This window comes from Lactuca virosa, chromosome 3 (assembly GCF_052849685.1).
Source record: "Lactuca virosa cultivar CGN04683 chromosome 3, Lactuca_virosa_CGN04683_v6, whole genome shotgun sequence".
Classification (NCBI taxonomy): domain Eukaryota; kingdom Viridiplantae; phylum Streptophyta; class Magnoliopsida; order Asterales; family Asteraceae; genus Lactuca; species Lactuca virosa.
This window is the reverse complement of record NC_136428.1, coordinates 9,537,305-9,557,106: the sequence shown is the minus strand read 5'-3', so window position 1 is coordinate 9,557,106 and position 19,802 is coordinate 9,537,305. Positions and strand designations below refer to the sequence as shown.

The 19,802-nt window shown below is 37.4% G+C and overlaps 1 long non-coding RNA gene across 4 annotated transcripts; it reads right to left on the bottom strand.

The window, feature by feature from the left end:
• Positions 1-16,394: 16,394 nt before the first annotated feature.
• LOC145165189 (uncharacterized) lies at positions 16,395-18,125 on the bottom strand. Of its 4 annotated transcripts, none has more exons than XR_013739943.1 (5): positions 17,940-18,125; positions 17,499-17,801; positions 17,306-17,356; positions 16,671-16,871; positions 16,395-16,560 (listed from the first exon to the last, which is right to left on the bottom strand). It is a non-coding gene; the product is annotated as an uncharacterized LOC145165189 (long non-coding RNA). The 4 variants fall into 4 exon arrangements; XR_013739944.1 differs by lacking the exon at positions 16,671-16,871 and having other exon boundaries at positions 17,499-17,604; positions 17,692-17,801; positions 17,940-18,124; XR_013739945.1 differs by lacking the exon at positions 16,671-16,871 and having other exon boundaries at positions 17,499-17,589; positions 17,692-17,801; positions 17,940-18,124.
• Positions 18,126-19,802: the final 1,677 nt, after the last annotated feature.

The window sequence follows — 19,802 nt, the reverse complement described above, 5'->3', positions numbered from 1 at the left end:
AGTCAGATAATTGAAGAAGGAGATGGTTAGAAGGAGAGAACAATCCAAACAGTAGAAGATATGTTTTGTGCGTATGTCTTGGAGTTGGTGCACGTCAAGTGGAAACACTATCGAGGCCCAAATTATAATTGGGAAAATAAGAATGAGATAAGAGCGAAATATTCCTAGTCATTTTTCTCGTTATGATTTCGGGGACGAAATCCTCAAAAGGAGGAGGTATTTGAAACATACACGTTCACTTATCGTGTTATGTAATTTTAAAAGTGAATAATATTATGAAATATTATATAATTATGAGTATTGAGTTCTAACGGATAGTTTTTACTAGAAATGAAGTAAAACTATGTTTAGAATCATCCAGAATGTTTTGGAAGTCTTATTAGATTCCGAACAAAAGACAGATATTGAAATTTAACGAAAATATAAAATTTGAAATAAGTAAAATTTTATTATTGAAAGTTGTAAAGAATCTCGTTAGAAACATTTAGGCGAAAACCTCATCGAAATCCGAGTTATAACGAAGAAGTTATGACCAATCAAAGATTCGCGACAAAACCGACACGGCACCGAATGACGTAAAAAGTGAGTTTTTGATAAACTACCTTTTTAGCCTTAGTAATCTAAATGAAAGTCGTAGTATTAGTTAAACCGAGAATTTTCATAAAAAGAACGCCCAAATCTGACTTCGTATGAGGAAGTTATGATTTTTCTAAGTTTCAGCTTAGCAGTAGATAGCTAAAAACTCGAATTTTAGATCGAATGATTTTTAGCCGACACAACCTAAACGAGAATCGAAGGTCTCGTCAATAGTAGTACAACGGTAAAAAGACAGACGAAAACGGACATCGGATGAAGAAGTTATGAATTTTTAACGGACTTTTCCTGTCCTGGCACGTTAAAAATATAATATTAAAAATGAAGTCAAAATTAGCCGACCGAGTCTAAACGAAAATTGTAGATCATAATCTTACCTACGCGTGGATATAAAGAACATCAAAAACGGAGCTCGTACGCAAAAGATATGATTTTTTGAAGTTTTTAATAAAAATAAATGAAAATTCGAAGCCTTATCCGAGGAGGTACGCCCAGCGTTCGCATGCGGGGTCAGAAGCCGGCCACGTCCTTCTCTCTTCGCATGAAGCACATGTATCAGATAACATTGCCACGTCCGAGACCCGGGTTCCGATCAGAGGACACGCCTTGCATGTACGCCCCACGTAGATGGCCGCCTCGCAGTACGCCCAACGTACCGAGGACTACGCCCAGTGTAGTCAGCAGCTTCGCACCCTATACACAGAGACCGAGGGTCTCCGGATTTATGTTACATTTTCTTATATTTTTCACCCTCTTTCATCCTTTTAGTCTACTTTCAACACCCCGAAGCTTCGGTATCATTCCCGACACCCGAAGCAAGTCCCGACGCTCCGAAGTTCCCGAGAAAATTATATTTACAAGCCGAAACTCTGCCCGTGTAAGGCCGATTTTCAACTAAAATCCCCGGTTTCATCGCAGAAAGTCATATTTAGAGCCGAAGTGCTGCCCAAAATATCATTTATTCCTTCGGTTATTTCACGGTGAGTTCAATATATAGGAACAATTGTATGTTATGTGTTATATGTGCTATGTGCTTTTTCGTGTTATCATCTCGTGTTATTATTTCTGCTATTTTGATAGCAAAGTTGTACCTTTGGCCATGTGATCAGTGAAAGGACTTAGATTCACAGTGGTATTGGTATGTAGCCTCTGGCCATATAGAGCATGTCTCGTAAGAGAATGACTTCTATTCTATGGCATTGGCAGAAGGTTAGACAGGGCTGAAAGCCTGAAATCTACCAAAATGTTTAATCATAAATTATATGTTTTCTGTGCCATTTGGGCCGAAGTGTTATTGATGTATATCAATTATTGAAATTGTTATGTCTTATTGATTGATATGGAAATCTTGTCGCATGATTCACATATGCCTTTGTCGTTCCTTGTTCCTCTTTGCTTCTGCTATATTGAAGTATATATATGGCATAACGTTATATTGTATCTATTATCGAACTCACTAAGCGTCACCTCTTACCCCTCTCAATGTTTAACAATTGCAGGAGATAAGTAAACAGTATAGTCGTATACTGTTGGAAGGTTTAGAATAGTTATAATATTACTTTTGTATTTAGGGATCATTTATGTATAAAAGTATAGTAACCTGGGTAGTTCTATAATATATAACACTTTGTAATAGTCGGTTTGTATCCAGTAGTTTGTAATCACTTTATCAATGTAAAATATTGTTTTTATGAATATGCATGTAGCATGTTTTGGAGTGACATTGTCTTTAGTACGAAAGTTAGGGTCTTTCACTTTCCCCGCTTCCGAAACCGGATGACACCTTTTCAAGGTGACACCTTCAGACGCACAAGATCTCCCACCTAAAACTCAAGGTCAGAGAGGCGTCGATCAGCGTAACTCTTTAGACTGCTCTATGTGGTACGCAACCTATCCCGCACCTGATAAATCAACTCGTTAGTCTTGAGCACCACTTAGGCGTTCCCCATCACTCACTGACCAACCTTACCCCAACAAATCGGAGTCCAACATTTTTTCCCATAAAGCACCTCAAAGGGACGCATGCCAATTCTGGCGTGATAAATATTATTGTAGGAGAACTTACCCAAAATAAGGTAGGTATCCCAACTCCCATCAAAATCCAACACGCGCGCACACAACATATCCTTAAGGGTCTGAATATTCCACTCACTCTGTCCATCAGTTTATGGGTGGTAAGCGATACTGAAATGTAGACGCGTACCAATATCCTCATAAAATTTCCTCCAAAACCTCGAAGTAAAGAGGACGCCACGGTCGGAAACAACCGAAACTGGCACCCGATGTCGTGCAACCACCTCCTTGATGTAGATCTTAACTCACTTCTCTTTTGATGAACTCTCCTGAATCAGGATGAAGTGGGCACTCTTGGTCAAATGGTCAAGAATAACCCATATAAAATAAACCCCACGTGCCATCCTTGGCAACTTAGTAATGAATTCCATAGTGATTTCCTCACATTTCCACATGGGAATGGGTAACGGCTGCATCTTTCCATGGGGTCTTTGATGTTCGGCCTTGACTTTCCGACAAGTTAAGCACCGCTCAATGTACCATGTTATCTCCTTCTCATGTAGGGCCACCAGTAACTCAGTCTCAAGTCTTTATACATCTTCGTGGCCCCTGGATGGATTGAAAACTGCGACTTGTGTGCTTCCTCCAACAATGTCTGCCTAACCCCGCCAAATTTTAGAACCCATACCTTGCCGCACTTAGTCAGCAGTCATCGGCTATCTCTGACAAATAGAGGAATATGTCTATTGATTCTCTCTTCCTTCCAATTCTCACTCTTCAAGCCCTCAACCTGTTCCTCCAGGATTCAAATCTAACAAGGGTGAAGTAATAGTCATCCTCAAACATAAGGCTCGAATAGGAGTACTGGTCGCCTTGCGACTCAAATCATCGGCCACTACATTGGCCTTCTGAGGATGATACGAGATCTCACAGTCATAATCCTTTACCACATCTAACCATCTACGGTGCCTAATATTCAGATTCGGCCGATCCATCAAATATCTATGTAACACAAAGTTTCAGGTAAATATGACTTTTGAGTTTTGGCAATTCAAGTCTTAAATAATAAGTTTTGTGGTGACCACAACGTGGCAAACGATGCACCACGACGTGGTCAAAGACAGATGAAACACACATTGATTTTAGTCCCCACGAAGTGGCATGATGTTATCCATGAAATGGCAACAACCCAGACGCAAAACCCTAACTTCGGGCCTTAAGCCCTGTTTAAGGGATGTGATCGATAGTGTTGGGCAATATTTAGTTGTGACATCCCCATTTTCACGGCCAGAAAAGACTGATTTTATTTATGCTTTATAAAAATCAGAGTACCTCTTTTAATAAAAATGTTGCGGAATTTGTTCCCAGTAAAACATGATAAATACGTTATCAAAGCATTTCCGAAGAAAAGTATTTTTATTCATTTTAAAACATTTGGGATGTCATCGTCAATACAGAAACATAAGCATAAACAGAACTTACATTCATTATCTCTAGTGATTTATATCTCCTTAATCTCTCAGTGTAATGTGACTTTATATCAACACCTGTGATATAAATAAACTGAGTAGGTCAGGTTGGGAAACCTGGTGAGTACATAGGGTTTTCAACCCACAATAAATAAGTTTATTAACTTTATCAAACCAAACAACCCCGATTACCCGTTCCCGTTATCCTCACTTTACGTCCCTAAAACATCTAACACAAGGGACCTAGTCTAAGGGACTTTCATCGGGGTGAAAACACATGCTTCGGGGGTTCCTCAGCAATTCATGTCAAATAAGGCAACCATGTGGGGGATGGAGTACTGCTGGTGAGCACACAGTTCAAATAAACACCTACAGGTTGCGAGTCTGCTAGCGTTCCACTGGACTATCTAGAATAGTCCGTTGTCGTCATCTATACTCTGCTAGATGACTGGATCATCAATAACATCTATATTGAGGCCTCTCATTATCTTATTTGGTCACACAGCAACTATTACATCTACCCATGTTTTACCCAACACGTTTTGTAGATATAAAATGATATACAATTTAAATCATTTAAAACGTGTATAAAAATATTTCACCCAACATAGACAGCAAGTATTCAGACAATAGGCACACATAGCACGTAATTTATATTAAATACTTCATATCTATGTGTAAGATGAAAGGGACCATGCACTCACTTGAAAAGGTGGTGATTCCGAACTCAGACAGCGCTTCGCTTCTTAAAAATAATTTCCTTCGACGAAACCTAGTATTATTACCACTAGAGTTTAGTATATTATTCGTCGGGACTAATTAATAGTTTAACTATTATTACTATTATATAAGCGTTAAAAAAATACTTATATAACCCATAATAATAGCCCAAGTACTTATTATAAGTTCCTAATAACGTTACTATAATTAAATAAAAGCTATATTAAAAATAGCGTAGGTGTAGCTCACTTACAACGGGTTTTATAGAAAACCGGGCTTTGCTTGGAGCAGCATTCCCGAGCCAAAAAGCTCTTCTTCTCGGAGCCGTCGAGCACTCCGGGGCTTCCGCCTCGTGCTAGGGAGGTTCCCTAGGCTTTTCGGGGGGTTTCGGGGCTAGAGAGAGGTTCTAGAGAGAGAGTAAAGAGAAGAAAGAATGGGAAAGGTGTGAAGAAAATGAGGGTGGGAGAGGTTCTATTTATAGGGTAAAAATGGCTGAACTTGGTGCCACATGTCACCATCTAGTGGCAAGACTTGGGGAGAAAGCAATGGCCAAGATTGTGCCACATCACCCTTTTTCGCACAGCGCACTTCCGACTTCTAAAATCCGTAACTTTCACATACGGCCTCCTTTTTTGACATTCTTTATATCCATGCGTAGGTAAAAATAAGATCTACAACTTTTATTTTTACTCCGTCGGCTAATTCTCGACCAATCTTAAATTTAACAGTACGAGGAGATTATACTGTTAAATGTCCGCGTAAAATTCATAACTTCTACATACGGACTCTGTTTTCGTCTGTCTTTTTACCGTTGAGTTCCTATTAATGAGATCTTCAATTCTCATTTAGGTCGTGTAGGCCAAAAAACCGCTCGATCTAAAATTCGAGTTTCGGGTTGTGCACTGCTAAGCCAAATCTTAGAAAATTCATAACTTCCTCATACGAAGTCAGATTTGGGCGTTCGTTTTTTGTATGTTCTCGGTTTAACGTATACTACAACTTTTGTTCAGATTTCTAAGGCTAAAAAGTCCTCCATCGTAAATTCACTATTTATGTCTCCCGGTGTCGTGCCGGTTTTGCCGTAAAACTTCGACGAACCACAACTTCTTCGTTATAACTCGGATTTCAACGTTCTTTATACGTACGGAACCCTTGAGGCGTATTCTACAACTTGGTTAAGATTAGTTATTCTAAATAATCTTTTGTCAAAAAGTCATTTTCGACCCCTATTATCTCTACATTGACTAGCCCGGATCTACGGGCGTTACAATTATCTCCCCCTTAGGATGATTACGTCCCGGAATCATCAACGAAACAGGGCTCACATGATGACTCCATATGTTATCTCTTCATCCTAAGTAATAACCGTAACTTTGATGTTTCTTTGAACGAATATCTAACTCTATGACTTCCTGATTGCAGGCGGTGCTCGATCTTGCACTTGCTCCCTATCTCACATTAGACTCCAAATTATGACCTTCAAGTCACAATCTCGATCCTTACGGGAGACTGCTTCTTCTTCTTAACAAACTTAAGATAAGTTATTTTATTACTAAAATGGACCGATTGTCATATTCTAATGACTTATCATCGTATGTTCCCACGCTTAGACTCAGGTCTCTTAGAGTCTTCCAGAACAGACTATACATTTCTTCATGTTCTAATCACATCTTAAAAGGTAGCATTTCTAGCTACAAGCAACTATCGCGATACCTCTACCGATCGCTTTGATTATCTTTTATTTCAATCTTCCGACTTAAGTCAGATGCTACATCAAAATTGGTTCTCTGAACCACGTAACATACTTATCGTAGTCGGACTCAATTCGATATGACCACTAGGGTCGGAATAACAATCATCCTCTTAGTCATAACCGAAACGATGGTAACGACATATTTGAATAAAACGGTATCAATTACTAGCTTCTTGGTAACCTTGTGACTTTCCCTGATCCAAGCGTGAGTCCTGTGCTTCCGGTAGTATAGGCCTCTACTACCTTTCACACCTACTCATACTCGTCCCAAGTATTGTCTTGCAGTTCACCGAAGTCACCATACAAGAAAATCACATAACAACTTGACACATTAGATAACAAAACGAAGGTTTTATATTATTCCTTGAAACGATTACATAGGTGTTCAAGTTCAACCTATACTATGCCTCTAATAGGCTACACCACGTGGTACTATTTACACGACTACTTCATAGATCCTCATTCCTGATCCCTTTCATTTCCATCTTCTTCGTCAAGGATCATATGGAACGCTCTTGCCTTCGGTTTCGGTGGAATGTTTGGTCTTGCCGCCTCTTTCTTCTTCGGGCAATCCTTAGCAACGTGCCCTTCTTCACGGCATTCATAACACACCCTTTTGCTGGCGGTGCACTCGTTGGCGTAATGTCCGGTCTTCCCACACTTGTAGCAAGTCACTTCCTCGCTACATTTACCGAAGTGCTTCTTCTTGCACTTCTCGCACCATTTCACTTTGTTTCCTCCTCCGCTAAACTCCTTTGAACCAGACTTGATCTTCTTATTGGGCCTCGTAGACCCCTCAAACTTCCTCTTTTCACCAACCTCAATCTTGTTGGCAGCTCTTCCCTTAATCATATCCTCCACAGACTTGGCAGCCTAGATAGCTACCTCCAGAGTAGGTGCCTAACGCACTAGAACCGCGTACTCCCATGGAAGTCCCTTTGCGTACTTGTCGATTTTCGTCAGCTCATCCGGAACAAGACGCAAGGCGAATTCCATCTTCTATGTGAAGTTGTTGGTGTATTCATCAATTGACATGCTTCCTTTCTTCAAGGTCAGGAACTGGTTCTCTAGCTCGAGCAGGTTTTGGGCTGAGCCGTACTTGCGTTTGAACTGCACCAAAAACGCTGCCCATGTCAGTTGCAGGGTCTCATTGGGGCTCATAGTCTTCCCCAGGGTATTCCACCAGCGCACAGCACCTCCTCGGATTTGACGTACTGCAAAGGTGGTCTGTAACTTGCCTCTGCAACCACACGTCATGAAAGCTAACCCCATCTCCGAGATCCAATCCATGACTCCGATCGGATCTTCCTTTCCAGTGAAAGTCGATGGATTGCAAGTCACAAAATCCTTGTACTTGCATCTATTCCTCTCGACTCCGTCATACTGGTTGTTTTGTCGAACTATTGCTGGGTTGGCTTGACCAACGGTCCCACTGTAGTTCCCTCCTTCTGACTGCCCATCGTTCAATTCGGGCTGTTCAACTGGCATTGTAGGTTCGTCCCTATTTTCATACAACACTTGCCTCATCTCTTCCCGTTGTTCAGCCAACATAGCCCGTATCATGGCTTGTACTCCGACCATTGTAATTGGCGCAGGAGCATCTGCTACAACAGGTATTTGTTCAATCACTGGTGGTTGATTCCTGTTCCCATTTGCATTCCCAGCTCCACTACGGGTTCTTGCCATTTCGATCTATATACCAAATCAGACGTTCGGTGTGCAATGACGAGAATTAAGATAGGAAAGATTTTATTTACGATCGACGTGTAATTCTCCCTATTTCTCCGAAAAGTTATATGCCAGTTCTAATACCGTAATTAAACGTTTAGAAATTTGAACACATAAAGTTTCTAGATCCGGTCGGCAACAGACCATAGATTCGATCATACAATGCATATCATAAATCATTTAGCACATAAAAGCATGTTAGGCATTTTCCCTAAATTAGCTAGTGTTTGTGTCTATTCAGGTGCTTTACCTAAATTCTATTAGACACACTCCTCACAATCCTTGCTTAGGATTCTAAGTTTAAGTCTAGAAATAAATCCATATTCCTAGTTCGCTTAAACTAATGCTCTGATACCAACTGTGACATCCCCATTTTCACGGCCAGAAAAGACCGATTTTGTTTATGATTTATAAAAATCAGAGTACCTCTTTTAATAAAAATGTTACGGAATTTGTTCCCAGTAAAACATGATAAATACGTTATCAAAGCATTTCCGAAGAAAAGTATTTTTATTCATTTTAAAACATTTGGGATGTCATCGTCAATACAGAAACATAAGCATTTCCGAAGAAAAGTATTTTTATTCATTTTAAAATAAGTTTATTAACTTTATCAAACCAAACAACCCCGATTACCCGTTCCCGTTATCCTCACTTTACGTCCCTAAAACATCTAACACAAGGGACCTAGTCTAAGGGACTTTCATCGGGGTGACAACACATGCTTCGGGGGTTCCTCAGCAATTCATGTCAAATAAGACAACCATGTGGGGGATGGAGTACTGCTGGTGAGCACACAGTTCAAATAAACACCGCTAGATGACTGGATCATCAATAACACCTATATCGAGGCCTCTCATTATTTTATTTGGTCACACAGCAACTATTACATCTACCCAAGTTTTACCCAACACGTTTTATAAAATACATACACAATTTGAATCATTTAAAACGTGTATAAAAATATTTCACCCAGCATAGACAGCAAGTATTCAGACAATATGCACACATAGCACATAATTTATATTAAATACTTCATATCTATGTGTAAGATGAAAGGGACCATGCACTCACTTGAAAAGGTGGTGATTCCGAACTCAGACAGCGCTTCGCTTCTTAAAAATAATTTCCTTCGACGAAACCTAGTATTATGACCACTAGAGTTTAGTATATTATTCGTCGAGACTAATTAATAGTCTAGCTATTATTACTATTATATAAGCGTTAAAAAAATACTTATATAACCCATAATAATAGCCCAAGTACTTATTATAAGTTCCTAATAACGTTACTATAATTAAATAAAAGCTATATTAAAAATAGCGTAGGTGTAGCTCACTTACAACGGGTTTTATAGAAAACCGGGCTTTGCTTGGAGCAGCGTTCCCGAGCCGAAAAGCTCTTCTTCTCGGAGCCGTCGAGCACTCCGGGGCTTCCGCCTCGTGCTAGGGAGGTTCCCTAGGCTTTTCGGGGGGTTTCGGGGTTAGAGAGAGGTTCTAGAGAGAGAGTAAAGAGAAGAAAGAATGGGAAATGTGTGAAGAAAATGAGGGTGGGAGAGGTTCTATTTATAGGGTGAAAAATGGCTGAACTTGGTGCCACATGTCACCATCTAGTGGCAAGACTTGGGGAGAAAGCAATGGCAAAGATTGTGCCACATCACACATTTTCGCACAACACACTTCCAACTTCTAAAATCCGTAACTTTCACATACGACCTCCGTTTTTTTATGTTCTTTATATCCACGCGTAGGTAAAAATAAGATCTACAACTTTCATTTTGACTCCGCTGGCTAATTCTCGACCAATCTTAAATTTAACAGTACGAGGAGATTATATTGTTAAATGTCCGCGTAAAATTCATAACTTCTACATACGGACTCTATTTTCGTCTGTCTTTTTACCGTTGAGTTCCTATTAATGAGATCTTCAATTCTCATTTAGGTCGCGTAGGCTAAAAAACTGCTCGATCTAAAATTCGAGTTTCGGGCTGTGCACTGTTAAGCCAAATCTTAGAAAATTCATAACTTCCTCATACGAAGTCAGATTTGGGCGTTCGTTTTTTGTATGTTCTCGGTTTAACGTATACTACAACTTTTGTTTAGATTTCTAAGGCTAAAAAGTCCTCCATCGTAAATTCACTATTTACGTCTCCCGGTGTCGTGCCGGTTTTGCCGTAAAACTTCGACGGACCATAACTTCTTCGTTATAACTCGGATTTTAACGTTCTTTATATGTACGGAACCCTTGAGACGTATTATACAAATTGGTTAAGATTATTTATTCTAAATAATCTTTTGTCAAAAAGTCGTTTTCGACCCCTATTATCTCTAAATTGACTAGCCCGGATCTACGGGCGTTACATTAGTGGTTTATGCTTTGTTTTGAATGTATTATGTTTTTCTCAGTTTTGGACCGAAATCACCTAGTGATTTCGGTGGGCTTAGTGTGTTCTCGGTGGGCTTATTATGTATGGGCTTTAGGTTATCAGTTTAGTATATATATGGTCTGTGTATAGCCGTTCAGAATAAATGTGTTTTTGGTGAATACTAGTGATTCACGGCTGAAGTGTGATTGAGTGTACTTGACAGTTATTCAATAGAATTGTGTGCATTCATGTTATTGAATCCAATTGATTGTTTCGTATCACTGTTTGATTAAGATTCTGCATTAAATCAAACGATTGCATTGATACTTCGATAGATCCGAAATCAGGGACTTACAAGTGGTATCAGAGCCTTAAAACCGAATTAAGGCCGTTTTTGTATCAATTGCTTTCGAAACAATAATTTGTTTGTGGTGTTTTTGGGTTGTTTTGGGAAAAAGGATTTTGCTGTTCATCGTGTTTCTGTTCACCGTGTTCTTAGTGTTCTTCACTAAATTTGGAGGATATTTTTTTGAGATCATTTTTGGTAAATTACTGAATTTAGGACTCTTTGGATAAAGAAACTCGATCAAAGACTCTGATTTAGCTAGGTCTTAGTGTTTTCGGCGGCTACTTGGTGTTTTCGGTAAAAAGACTTGGGGTTCTCGGTACGGAGGAGTTGTCAGCCAAGAAATATCGTTCTCGGTCAACTGTTTTCCGTCAAACAGTTGACTTTCAGGGATCTCAGTCAAATTGGTTGACTTTCAAGGTTTTCGGTCAAAGGGCATTTATCTTGGTCTTCGGTCAAAATCAAATTGCACAATCAGATTTTTACCGTTGGTAAATAATGAGCTCTTATAACAGTTCAATCACTACTTTTAGTACCAAGGAGGTAAGTGAAACCTCATGCTCTCAGTCCTGTGAAGATAAAATAAATAAATACTATGAATAAAATGAATTATTAGTTAGAGAGGTTTTTGACCTTAAAAAAGAAATATATGACATTAAGAAAGTCAATAAACCGCTTAAAGAAAAACTAGAAGCACAAATTAAAGTTTTAAGCAGGATTAAAGAAGAATATAGTACCAAATGTGTTCACTATCATTTTGCCAAAGAGAAAATTGCAAACTTAACTGCCGAACTTGATGCAGTAAAGGCTAAATTTAAGGATGCTGACTTTAATTTTAATAAATTCGATGTGTCAAGTGAGATAGTTGAGTCTATAATTGAAAAACAGTTAAAGTGGAAGGGTAACCAAAATGAGGGTCTGGGGTATCACAGTGTACCACCTCCTTTCAATGATAACTATACTCCGGTTTCTGAAACCATAGAGACAGAAAAATATGTTCATCATGGTCAGCCTACTGTAACTGTTTCAGTTAAGACTGAAGAATCCGGCAAAACTGAGAATATTGAGGTGAACGATACTAATGTTTCTACTTCATGTGCAGAGAAAGTAATAGTGCAAGATGGGTGCGAGAAAAACAAAGATAATTCTAGTTTTAATGAAAACTCTTCAAAAACTAACATTTTATCTTTTGTTGCTTCAAAAGCTTGTGATAACGCTGCTAACAATTTTAAGCCACATAAAGTTGTGAAACAATTTGTTAAATGTGCTTGTACTTGTGGAAATTCAGTTGGACAGGGACCATGTTCTAAACGTATTCCTTTTAAAAGACAAACCTGCTTTAACTGTGGAATTCCTGGTCACATTGCCAGAAATTGTCCAAATCTTGCATATATTCCCTACTATGCCCAAGGTAGGCAGAACGTATCTCGAGGAAGATCTTTCAAGAACTCCTCGAGATCACGTGATAGTGACTGGAATACTGCCAAGACCAAAAATATACTCTCAAGAGCAAAAAGGTCATGTCTAACAAGAGATCTGATTTGAGAAATAGTTCAGTCAAACCAAGATCGGTAAGGTCGAGGTCATCTCGGCGATCGGTCTCAAGCTCCAAAACAAGTGCTGAAGCATCCATCCGATTAAACAAGAAAATGGTTAAACCTGACTACAGATGGGTACCAAAAGTTCCCACTCCCAAATCACCTAAAAATATAACATCTCTTCATTTTCTGTGTTTTTTAAATAGGATATGACTTAGGAACGAGTATCACGTGTAGATGGCAAAGGTCAACCCAGTTTCAAAATGGACTGGGTTCCCAAAACCAATTAATCATGCACTCTGTGCCGGAGCAGCTATGGAGTAATATCATCAGACTTCAGTATGTTGATAGTGGCTGTTCCAGACACATGATAGGAGACATCTCTCATATGCATGACATTCAAAATTTTAATGGAGAGCATGTGTCTTTTGCGAGAAAGGAAAAAGAAAGATCACAAATGGGGATTACATCAATTGCTGAATTACGGTTTGAATTTTTTGACTCTTCTATTCTCTGTGATAATAATGCTGATTTTCAATCGTCCAAAAACCTATTTTTTCTAAAACCAAGCTCGTGCTTGTAGGATTTCTTAAGATGATACGTTTCGAAGACTGAAATTTCTTTTCATTTTTATTTAGTATTTCTTATTTTCTTTCATTTTGTTTTACTTTTAGAAAAAGAAATTTGTGACAATCTTTTGGGAAGTGATATGAGTTAGTGATAAAGGGCAAACGAAATACGTGTAATGCACTAAATCTTAATTGTCTAAACTCTGTGTTCAATGTGTTGGTAGGCATAAAGGACTAAGACTAATGGAATAGACAATGTGGACTCATTTGGACTTAGAAAACGTCATTTGGCCTGACAATACGACGCTTGGATAGATTTAACAGTAAAATAGACAATGAGGCTTATGACATAAATTGAAGCTAACTATCATCTAGATCTGTGGCTCAATACTTCATTGGTGTATGGACTTGTGTCCTTAATTCTTGTATTGACAGGTGGTGACTAAGGGGTTCTGATAAATTGGGTCTGTTTAAAACCGTTATTCTTTCTTTCTTAGTCAGCCATATGTTGTCCCCTCTGCGTGATCGGAAGATCCGACCTGGGCACAACATATGCACTCAGATGATGTTCACTGCTTTTAAGTTAGTATATTTTCTCCTACATATATCCTACTCTCTATGTTAGTCATAATTGTCCCTTCTGCGTGATCGGTAGATCCGACCTGGAACACAACATATGCATTCCACAATGATTATTTACTCACCTAAAGTAAAGGATTCCGAAGAAATTTCCTTGATTATCGGGGTATGTCATGAAGTGGGGAACATGTTCCAGTGTACTAACATTAACTGCACCCATAAATAAAGGTTGATTGGTAGATTTTACTGGCTAAATTTAAGTGGACAACAATATCTCTGGTCGTCGTCAGACAAAATGGTCCATCTAGGAATATAGTAGCTATATATCGTCACTCATGATCTGTACTGAAAAATGTCCTTTGTGGTTAAGTGGATCACAATATCAATGATTGACCAGCGCTTTTGATGAACGTGTGTGCCTATAAACCTCATTAATTTGCTTCATAACGTTTGATCCCAAAAGTTTTTGCTTTATTAGAATCTGTTTATTATACTTTTGTTTTTATTTAAATATGTACATATTTTCACTGTTATGCACAAATTTATAGGGAGAAATTATTCCAAAAAAATATTTAATTTTATTTTTTATTTTCGTATTTGGTTTTTGAAACGTAAAATCGAAAGAAATCTTTTTATTAAAAAATGGTATTTTTCCTTTGGCCGAAATCATTTTGGTGGGCCATCTAGGCGGATTTTTCGGTCATATATATATATATATATATATATATATATATATATATATATATATATATATATATATATATATATATATATATATATATATATACTAGTGGGGTACCCGCGCGATGCAGCGGTGCCAAATAATTTCTTTCAACAATTAGTTTACGGCGGCGATTATTTTTCTTTCGGTACGTTTCTAGACACCAGTTGGATACCTTTTGGTGGGTTGTTTTTGGTTAAAAACAGAAATATGTTACTGTATTGAATGGCTTAGCAACGGTATCGAAATTCCCTACACTAACCGATACCAAACCGACATTGTTTATAATAATATGGAACAATATTCCATACTCTAAAATAAAATTTGGCATTCCATACCGGTGCTAGTTGCGAAAATCGGTATTATTCCCAGTATCGATGATGTTACTTTGGTTCGGTGCTTGGTATCGACTTTTCATACAATTCGGTATTCACAAATCTCTGGTCGTTACAGGTTTTGTCTCATGGTTATCCCTATTTATTTTGGAATAAAAAGGATTAAAGCTATTTGCTAAAATTTTAAATATGTTTTTGGTTTTTGTTTAAAAAATTTATTGTATTTTTGGCTAAAAATAAGAGTATCTTGTTACTTTGGCTAAACTTAATGGTATAATGTAATTTTAATTGAAAAGATAAATATATTGTTGTTTTAGTTAAAAATAAAAGTAAATTATTATGATAGATAAAATATAAAATAATATTTTTGTGTTGCGTTTAGTGTTTAGGTATTAGCGTTTAGAAATTACGGTTCATGGTTAGCATTAGTTGATAGTTTTCTTTTTATCATGGTTGGTTTCGTTTTTAAAACATGTTGTATAATTTTTCGTTGGTATTTTACTATTTTTCCCACTGCAGCATTTACATCCGCCACTGTCCTTGAAAGGCACAAATCTTAATTAAAGACGCTCCGATTCTTTAGCACTTAGGTTGTGGGGAGTAGTGCGGTCTTTACCGCACCTTTTGCCACATAGTCAGGGGAACACCGCCCCCTGACTGCGGTTTGGGTGCGGTTTAGACCGCAGTGTGGTAAAAAATAGTCGTGGTTTGTGATTGGGTTGAGATAATTTGACCATTTTGTGATTGGGTGGGGAGAAGAATAATGTTTTTACTTAAATTTTTTTTTTTAAATAAAGTGTGGCAAGGAACTGTACTTTTGTGGTAAAAATGAAGTGGTGCTTATGTGGCAATGAAGGGAGTGCGGTTTTAGTGGCATCACTCCTTCCAGCCTTATATATCTACCCAAAAAAACATACGCTTAGGTACAAACCTATCATGCAATAGCAAAGTACTTTTGTGTTTTTGACTGTATTAACTCTTATTTCATTTGAAAGGTATGAGTATAGTTCAACAATAGGATAAAAGAGTGAATGGGTACTTTGACAAATCTTGAACATCAAGAACACCATTATCAGATAAATATATCCAAAAATAAAATAAAATACACCATTGATACATGAATATTAAAAAAGTTAACCTACAAACAAACATAGAATGTTTTTAATATCATTTTATTTTCATTACTAAAAAATTTTATCATTGTTTGGCCAATATTAAAAATTCTTTTTTATAACGATTGCCCATGGATCAGTGTAATTAGTTTAATGGATATTGATTCTAGGACTCTTGACATTTTAAGTAAAACCTATAAAATAAAAGTGGCAACTACAGTGCAAAAACTACCAAAAATTCATCTATTGTTCAAACATTAAAAAAAAACATTGTATGATGCTAACAAAACATATAATCTCTTCCTCAACTTACTCTCATCGGAAACCACCCTTAGGTAACCTCTTTTTTTTCTTTCAGAAACCAACAAGAAATGAAGACTTTCTACTACCCTCCGATAAAAAGCAATGATGATTCTAAATACCTACATGCTACAATCCATTAACATACGGATTCATTTTTTTAAATTATATAAGAAATATATATAACTACAAATAATTTACATATGCCCAAAATTACCCAACAAAAGAAACTTGATCAAAAACCCAAATCTATACATAAAAAAACTCAGATCTAGCATTATCACTAACTTTGAAACCTTAAACTTCATCACAGAGTCATATTTGTAGATAGATGAATACAAAAAAAACTCAAATCTCAAATATATGAATACCAAAACACCAGCAAATGCATATACCGAGATCTCTTTGGTTCTTGAAGCTACAAAGATGACAAAAAAACACATGATCAAAACTGGAAAACAGTTCAATAATGTTGGAGATAATGGATGGAAACCAATATTATCTTTCAAAATCTTTAAATGTTCTTACCTAGATGTGGGTCGACATCTGTTGGCTTTTAGTGTTTTTTTAAGATCGACAATTAAAAGTCACACATAGCCCCAGAGTACAAACCCACACACAGATCTGGGTTGAGATTTATTTCAATTTTGAAGATCTATGGTTATAGAGCAGTTATGGTCGCAGTACATATTAGGTTGTAAACTGAGAGGGTGAAAGTCGGAGGTGCATCTGCAGTGGGGGGTGTCGGTGGTGGTTGGGTTCCAGTGGTGGTGGAGTACATACAGAGTTACAAAAACACAAATACTTACATAGAAATTCAAACAGACACATTGAGACACAAATAATCACATACAGATACACAAACACACTTATATACAAATTTTCCTGGGTTGGGGGGGGGGGGGGGGGGGGGGTACTTTGGTTAGTTTCAAAGGAAAATAAAAATAATGAAGTAAAAATGATAGTGGTCCTGAATTTTGATCGGAAGTTCAGAAACTGGAATCAATTTTGCAGAATATAAATTCTATAATCGAACTCAACATGACAAAATCAGAAAAACGTTTTTTAAAAAAATAAATAAATAAATAATTTTGCAGAGAAAGGAATCAGAAGATGCATAGTGCTGAAACTCAAATGAAATCAGAAAATGTAATTTTGCAAACCTTAAGCGGCCATCTTTTGGTGGTAGGAAGAACAAAATCAGATAATGCATACTGTTGAAACAGAAATAAAAATCAGAAATATAATAGCAAGACCTAAAATAGGTACACGCTCACGTCTTTGGATTCAAAGAAAACTAAAATATATAAGAAACTTAAACTCTGTTTAAAAAACTAACATAAATTTTGTTATTACCCGGATATGAGAGAATAATGAGAGAATACCAAAAACTGTAAACACTCTTTTTAGCCACCATCCTTCCTGAAATTGAACCATTCTTGGTTCCCTGCAACAAAAAACCCTAGATTTCAAGGTAGACGATGAGAGAGAAAGAGCAGTAAGTTTAGGTTGAGATTTTGTATAGATAGGAAAAGTAAGAGATTATAACTCTCCTAGACGCAATCGAGATGGTGAGAAGTTTCAGATCTTCAACATCCATGGTTGATGGTTAATTTTCTCGGAGGAAATGGGTCGCTAGATGATTCAATTTTCTTGAAGCTACACAAATGAAAGAACAAACATATGTAAGAATCGAAAAAATGAGAAAAATCACGAAGGTAAGATAGGACGATGGTGGCTGTCGTTTATAATGATGACCAGTGCTGATAAGAGGAAGCGTTTAAGAGGAAATATTACCTGAACCACTCAAAATGACAAAAAAAAATTATAGCTTATGGGATATTGGTATGACTTTCTTAGGTGGGAAGGTAGCAGGCGGCGGTCGATGGTCGAAGAGTCGTGGAATTAAGGGAGCATCAGATGTGGATTTTTTTTGGGAAAAGAGAATCCGGGCAGTGCCATTGTTTTCTTTAGTTTAAAGCATTAATATTTGTATTTTAAGCTTAATATACTATGTTTGTTTTCTATTGGTTTAATCATCTTCACTTGGATTACCATTCATTTAATCTATACCATTCAAATATGATTGATTCATCTCCTTGTTTTTAAAACTTTGTCTTAAAAATTGGTGGGACCTCATATTATGTATGCATTATAATGTAGTATATATATATATATATATATATATATATATATATATATATATATATATATATATATATATATATATATTGTTTTCGGCTGGTTAGGGTTTCTCACCGAAAAACCCCCAAACAGCCATCGTTGTTTTCTCTCCCAATAACTTCGAGATTTTCTTCTAAAATCTATCCATTCGTTGTTTCTGTTGCAAATTGTTCGGTGAACCACGTAGCTTTTTGGTTTTCGATCATGACAATGGTATTTAAGTTGTTTTTGGTGTACTCGGTTTCACATATTTGCAGGTTTTCGAATGGATTTTACGAGGTTTCGAACGAACTGCGCTGGAACAGTTTCCGATGAGATTTTGGGTTTTCGGTTCAACCTGGATTCGACCGAGATCCGATGAATATCCGACCCAATCTGACCGAAATGTGGGTTCTCGGCCGAAATCAACCAACGTTGACCGAAATCGTCTGGTCAACAAGTGATTTCGACCGAAATCGATCATTTTTGACCGAAATCGACTGACATTTTGAATTTGACCTTGACTTTGACCGAAATCGGATTTCAGACTCAATTTAATTAATTTTAAATTAGTTCTCACTTGGCTAGTTTGGTGCAGATAAATGGCAGAGCAACATAAATTCGTAGACTCTCACAACATTGTTGGATATCTCATTGATCATCCTGCTGCTCATCAATAATTTAAATCCATAATGGTGGGTTTGAACAACTGCAGGATCTCTCAAGCCCTTCGTGCCAATCCATTCATTTACAGAGACCTTATCATTGATTTCTATAAAAATGCTTCGATCAACAAGCTAGGAGCAAATGGAGATGGTACAGTGGAATCTATGGTGAAAGGAACACAAGTGATTATCTCTGAACAAATTATCCGAGAGGTACTCAAATTTGGTGATGCATCCGCATTCCCAATTGAGTACTCTGTTGATCGTGTCAAGGAAGTTCTGGAGAAAATGTGTTATGAAGGAAACTATCCTCCCACTATCAACAAGCTACTGCCACCCTACTGGAGGTTCCTGGCACACTCCTTCGTGAGTTGCATTTTCAGAAGAAAGGGAGGCTCTGACAAAATCAGTAAGACTGTGACCTCAACAATTGTTGCTCTAGCTATGGACTGGGATTACAACTTCTCAAAGTTCGTCTTCGAAGAAATGAAGAGCAACCTCCTGGAAAAGAAAAAGGACCTATTTTTGATGTACCCCAGGTTCCTTCAAATGATTTTTAACGAAAAATATCCCCAAATCGAAAGGACGCCTGATACATTGGATATGAAAGCTTTGGGTCCCAACACTTTTGAACTCATGAAGCAATCAAGAAAGTCTGCCAACGTTGCTTATCAAGGATTAAAGGAGTTAGTTAAATTTGGAAATTTTGTGAGATTGAAGACACTCCTGTTGTTGGTTCAATAAATGCTAAGGTTGCCGAGGAACACGTGGTGCCCAAACCAAAGTTTCAATTCGCCATTGAAAAGATTGAATTATCTGATGATGAAGAAGA